The following is a 6859-nucleotide window of genomic DNA, read 5'->3' on the forward strand; positions in this document are numbered from 1 at the left end:
ACCGTCGAGGAGTGTAAATTTTGTTTTCTTTTGATTTTTTTTTTCAAAAAATTTAAAACCTCTTTAAATATTTAAAATCACGTCTTTAAGTAAAAAAAAAAATAAAATAAAAACGTAATCGGTATCTTTTTCCGGTAGACACTGTCAGTGAGAGTAGCATTTCCCTTATTATATGTATGTAGTGTGATTACTTCTCTCTGACTCTCTCCCAAAATTTACTTTGGTATTCTAATTTATATTTTTAAAGTAAGTGATTAATTATTATATGATGCACGTACCATTCAATTAATTATATATAGTTACTTGTTTTCCATTTTTTGTTTATTTAATTTAATGGCCGTTACGTTTCTTAAGAACCCTTTCTTAGTTTTGAGCAATGTGGTCGAGATTGGACCAATATCATGTCACTACAAACAAAAATGGTATTTGTGCACGAAATAACTGACAACAAATAAACAGTTTTTTTGTAGTGTTAATGTCTTAATCATCTGGTATATATATATATATATATATATATATATATAGAATTAATATTTGGACAATTGGTTATATATATGGTGGCCCTCATCCATTGTTCCACACGCCATAAGAATTAATTATCAAATACTAATGTTGAAAACTTTGAACGGCTAAGAATGAGAGGCAAACATAAAGGGTAGGGTAATGTTCTTCAACCAGCACCGTCGATCCCTTTCTGCAGATAGAGTACTGAGTCTTAATTGATCTTTGTCAGCACAAAAAAATTAGGGTTGCGTAGCAGTCTTACCATTCTTGACGTTCTTTCATGAATGTCTGCAGATATGTCTCTATCTCATATTGTCACCAAAAGATTGCATAGTTTGAGTAAGCTATTGACTTAAAAAAGAGTGCTCTGGCCCGCCTTCTAATGACTTTCTTGTAACACTGATTACCAAAAATTTTCAAGCAATGCTTATGCACCCCGTAACAGCTAATTCGTCATGATCAGTTTCTTTGATCTAAAGGAATTATTTTTCTTGGGAATTGACTAAAAATAATCTTAATGTTAAGTTCTATTATATGCTTGTTTCAGGTTTGCTAACTATTTGGGCTTATTTGCAAGAAAGGAAAAGGTTTTGATCAGCCTTTCTGATGAAGAAAAATAACAGTTTGTAGATGGAGTGTTCTTGTGGATAATTAAACTTAACACTTCAAACATATCTAGCTATATTGTAACTCTCATTATTTATGACTCGACTATTTGACTAAATCATGAAATTCGACCAGCAACTCTCTCTCTCTCTCTCTCTCTCTCTCTCTCTCTCTCTCTCTCTCTCTCTCTCTCTCTCTCTCTCTCTCTCTCTCTCTCTCTCTCTCTCTCTCTCTCTCTCTCTCTCTCTCTCTCTCTCTCTCTCTCTCTGTGTGAAGGTAACTTGGTTGATCACAAAATAACGTGAGTATGAATTTTGCTACAAATCAGCAACTATTCACATTACACACCTCACACATGATGTGGAAATTTATTTTTTTTGTTTTTTGTTTTCTTAGAGCGTGGGAAAATATTTATATGATGTTAGGTGTATAATGGTGAATAGTAACTGATGAGAAGAATTGTTTTATTATTTAACGATATGGCCTAACTTACCCATAGGAAATTGTCGTCGATTGAATTGTATAAAGTATTTATGGAAAAAACCTTAGCTTATTATAGCTAGGGAATCTATCTTTGAGGTAAAAATCTTCCTTATTTTAGGTGATTGATTGACCAATTGAGAATTAGATAGATCATTCTTTAAAGATTGATGATATATATGCCCAATTAGTTGTCACATTCTTAATCAATGTTTCTTTTAATGATTAGCAAAAATACCCAAGAAAGCAAGACATTAATCATGAAGGACGTAATAATGACTATATGTGATAATTGGTTTTGTTTTATTTATCCAGAACAGAAGTCTTCACCATTATAAGTACAGCTAATTGATCAATTTCTTCCTAAACGACATATTCCATGATGAGTCACATATCATGAAATCTAGAAGCCGAGAAAAGTCATATAAATTCAAACTTGCAGTACTTTCTTTTTAACTATTCTTATATTCACAAGAAATACTGGTTTTTCAACCCTTGCGATGAAGAAAAAGGGTGCAGATGATGAAGTGCCTTAGCTAGCTGCTGGATGTTTAAGCTTACAATTCAAGCAAATCAATTATATAATTCTAACATATTATTATTTTGAATGGTCTATGATATTATATATGATGTTTAGAGGGGACAAGAAAAGACAACTACCACTAATATTGGTATGACTACTTGTCTCCAAGCAAAACCTTGCTATAAATTAAGGGATAAACGTGACCACCTTAACCTAAATCTTTAGCTTAAGATCAATTTAATAACTTATAACCTAAATATATAATTTTCAAGGAGGTTTTCGCTCCATGTTAAGCCACGTCATCGAGTTCGATTTTCTTCTAAAATTTTGAAATACTTTGTACTATTAGACACCAAAAGATTGGAAATATCATCATATTAACATTTTAGATATATATATATATATATACACACACACACACACTAGGGAATGGTCCCGGGTGTGTTAGCTCTAGGGTGCACCTGACATAATGATTTAAATAAAAAAATTGAAAAAGTTAGTAGCTTATTTGTCTGGGAAAAAAAAAATACAAGGTTAAAGAAATAAGAAAAAAAAATCTAAACTTTAGCAAAATATGAGCATTGGTCTGCATCTATATTATTGGATTATCTATTTACTCTCTATATAATAATAAAATATTATTAATTTTTTATTTAAAAAAAATTCAAACAAAAAGAAAGAAAAATAAGTACACTTTTAGAATAAAAAATACATGAAAAAGAGAAGTCAATTCATGTGCGCTGCGGGCTATTAAGGGCATTTTGATAAAACATGATCTATCATTAAATTCTACGAGAGAGTTACACGTAAAATGGTCAAGAGTCTTAAGGGCCTTTTGATAAAACAAGATTCTTTATTAAATTCTACAAGGAAGCTACATGTCAAATAGTCAAGGGTTTTAAGGGCTTTTTGATAAAACAAGATTTAACAAACTTAACGAAAAAAAACAAAAATTACTATTTATAATTAGATAGCCACTTATTATAATAGAGTAGATATATAAATATATATATATATATATTTATATATATATATGGAATCCTAAGAGTGTGGAATGCCTTGTATTCTCTCCTACACCTCATATTTCTTTTATATCTAAGTTTTTACGGTTAATAATAGAAGATCTTCTATTATTAAAAAACTATAGAGTGTATGTCACATTTAAAAAACTATACAATCATGTTGTAAATAAAATTAATAATTAAATATTTTTCAGTGCATGATCATGACACATGAAGTGCACTGCTAGATTATATCAACAACTCGTAGACTTAACCACACGCTCAAGTGTTTACCATGACTAATATTAACTTTGACCAATATACCATGACTAACTATACATCTTATCGTCAATATATAAGAGGATAGCACTAATTCTTCGATCTAGTGCAGGGCCATCAACACACGTACATGACTTGTACGTTACACAACTATATATTCTTGATAAATATATGTCGATTTGGCTTTAGGTAGCTAGCTTGCATTCATATGTGATCCTTGGCCAAGTTGTTTCCCGTACTATAAGCCAGCGGACGACCTGGCCGGGTTAGAAAAAAGAAGCTTGAATGCATATGTATTTAAATTATGAGACAACTTATTTTGTTCCTCCATTTGAGGCCTAATATTAATTAAGCCAAGTCTTATACAACAGGAACTAAGGCCCCGTTTGGATAGTGAAAATGTTTTATCTCATCTCAATTCAATATTTCATCTCATCAATTTTTTCAAATTCCTATACAAAATATAATTAATAATTCAACTTTTTCAAATCTCAAAACAATAATAATATTAAAAAAAAAATATTCTAGCAATATTTTATTCAACTTTCAACTTTCATCTAAAACCATTTCATCTCATTTTATCTCAGTATTCAAACCGCACTTAAGTCTTTCTGCTCTATCTTCACTATGAGAAATACTGTGTTTTCCCAGGGAGGAACTTCATGGCAAAAAATGGTTTTTCTGTGGAAAAAACCCTATTCCGACAAAATTTCGTTGTGGGAAGCTCGTGGCATATAATTCACCACAAAAAGTATTATAACCCACGAAAAGTTTAATTTGTGGCCAATACCTACATTTTCCCACGACACATCTCGAAGCAAGAGCTGACGAAGCTCGTCACAAAAGCACGTCCATTTTCCTTTTTGCCTGTGGGAATAGGAGCAATTACCGCGAGAGGTATTGGTGGGTATTAGTATTACCCACTAGAGCATTTGGTGGCAAAAACTTGTTCTGGCAAAAAAGAGAAATGCAATAAAATCACTTTCAACATAGTCTGTCCAACTGTTAATATCAATCTATAAATGTTCTTTCAAGTTTCATACACACCAACAACAATCCTAATCAACATATCACTTCAATATTTAGTACCAATTCACATCATTCCACTTCACACTCCCATATATATAACTCAAAGAGTCAAATTGTAAGGCATACCAACATGCTTGCTACCCATGTAATCCAATCCAACACAAATGTAGATATTTTATCCATTTAACACTTGAGGAAACACAATAAATAACACAACTGTACAATCATAAACCAAATTCACATATCATGAGACTAGTCTGCTAAATAACTAGAGATCTTCCTTTAATCCACAAGACCCAGTTCAAGCCAGCCAGTTCAAGTCAGATGGGTTAGACCCATATCGACATGTATTTCTTTAATAACTACTTTTTCAGTGCAATATGCCATAAAAATTAGCATGATTGGAAATATAAGGCATTGTCTAAAAATAACCAAAAAAATAGAAATAAAGATAAAACAAAACAAATATCGTATCCTTAGAAACTGACCATATCTGTCCATAATTTCAACAACCTAGAAGCCAAATTTAGATAAATAATCATTGCACTTATGAAGGTACAAAAAGGCATGCATACTCATATTGCCTAAACCAAAATAGAGCATAATTTTATTCTACCTCATCAAGCAGTAGGTTGAACTCATAAGCCCCTTGACAAGCATACTCATGGTTGCATAAGTTCAATTCATTATATTCCTCTACTTATCCACTCAAACACATTCATTATTCAAGCAAGAGTTCACACAATACATTCAATGTACAAATCTGTGCAGCCACTATACAAACATACAATGGCCCTTCAAGCTTGAGGCTCTCAATCCCGAATAATGTGGCATGCTATTTGTAGACAAAGGCATAGTAACTAGTAAGGGTCCATTCAATCAAAAATTCAAACTTTGATTTTTCACCCTTCATCCTTTGACAACAAAATCACAACATAATAGATTAATTGAAAACACCCACAAGAGGTAAACCAAAAATCACAAAAAAAAAAAAAAAAAAAAAAAACAAATCAAAATAGAGATAGAACTCGATATGAGGAAAATAGAAAACTCACATCCTTCATGACAGAGGAACACGACAAATTAACACAAAATTTCTGAAATAAATTTCTAAAATCCCAAAATCAACAACCATCATACAAACCCTAATCCTAGAACCTCATAAAATCACCCCACCAAATCGGATAAAACCAAGACAGATACAAAAATAGTATACATGGAGGCATTGTTGAAAAAATCCTTACCTTCGATCAATGTTTACTGAACCTTGAGAGAGCGAGCACGAGACACCAAGCCTTACAAAGAAAAAGAATAGTTAAGATCACGAAGGGGGAGAGAGAGAGAGATACACACACAGAGAGAACATTCCCATGGAAGAAAAAGACTCTCGCCGGCTAAGTGAGGCGCCGGCAATTTGTCAATTGGCGGATGGCGTGGGGAGGGATGGGAGAAAACTTAGAGGAATAGGGCATCGGTTGGGGGGGGGGGGGGGGGAAGAAATAAGGGGGAACGGAAAATACACCATTTTCGGGGGAAGGGTTTTGTTTTCAATTTTGAACATTTGCAGCGATTTACTTTCGCTGCAAAAGAATTAAAACCCGCCATAATTTTCAGTTTTCATCTGTTCAGTTTTTTCCGCGAGATAATGTAGCCATAAAAAGCAACAAATGACAAATAATAAAATTGCAGCGACATGAAGTCGCCACAAAAACTAGTTTATTTCTCATTCTATTGTTTGATACGGTAGAATTTTTGCGGCGATAACAAGTTGTTGCAAAAAGTGACTTTTTCCCACGAATTTATTGTCGTCAAATGTGATTTTGTGGGAAAATGTTATTTTTTTTCCCACGGAAGGTGTTTGTAGCATTATGTAAGTATTTTCCACCAACTTATGTCTTGGAAAAAAACTTATGGGAAATGGACAAATTTGTTGTAATGCTTGCTACCTCTTCTTCTTAGATTAGGTGTTATTCAATATTGAAGTAATATCTTGTACTTAACTACAAGAAGTTTTATCAGCTAGCTGAAATAATTGAATCTACCATTTTTGACAAGTTCTTACACGCTATATTGGTTGCCACAAATGGTTTGGTCTTCGTGGCCATGTTGTGGCCATTACTGAACATACATGGAGGCGGTCTAGTAGTTTGCTCCATGATAGATAAATGGATGAAGTTGTGTTAGACATAACATCAAATCATGAATGTAAAATGTGATTTTATCTTTAACAAGTAAAATGTAACATGAACTAGGTTCCATCCCTTTGAAAGCTTATTACCAGTGATAAAAGACAAGTTGACTGCAAAAGTGACATAATGCAAGTCTGACTTCGCCATCTCTTGGATAATTTTTGGTCAAATTACCTTGGCTTCCCCCATCTCAATCCAATATATCGGCAATCTACAGTACTTCCTACCATACATCGCCTTGTAATGGG

At 32.8% G+C, this 6859-nt stretch overlaps 1 long non-coding RNA gene across 1 annotated transcript; it reads right to left on the minus strand.

Moving 5' to 3' along the window:
• Nucleotides 1-4763: 4763 nt before the first annotated feature.
• On the minus strand, nt 4764-5928 carry LOC121245034. Its single transcript, XR_005936527.1, has 3 exons — nt 5776-5928; nt 5667-5717; nt 4764-5336 (listed from the first exon to the last, which is right to left on the minus strand). It is a non-coding gene; the product is annotated as an uncharacterized LOC121245034 (long non-coding RNA).
• Between the last annotated feature and the right edge of the window lie 931 nt (nt 5929-6859).

Source organism: Juglans microcarpa x Juglans regia, chromosome 8S (assembly GCF_004785595.1).
Source record: "Juglans microcarpa x Juglans regia isolate MS1-56 chromosome 8S, Jm3101_v1.0, whole genome shotgun sequence".
Taxonomy (NCBI): Eukaryota; Viridiplantae; Streptophyta; class Magnoliopsida; order Fagales; family Juglandaceae; genus Juglans; species Juglans microcarpa x Juglans regia.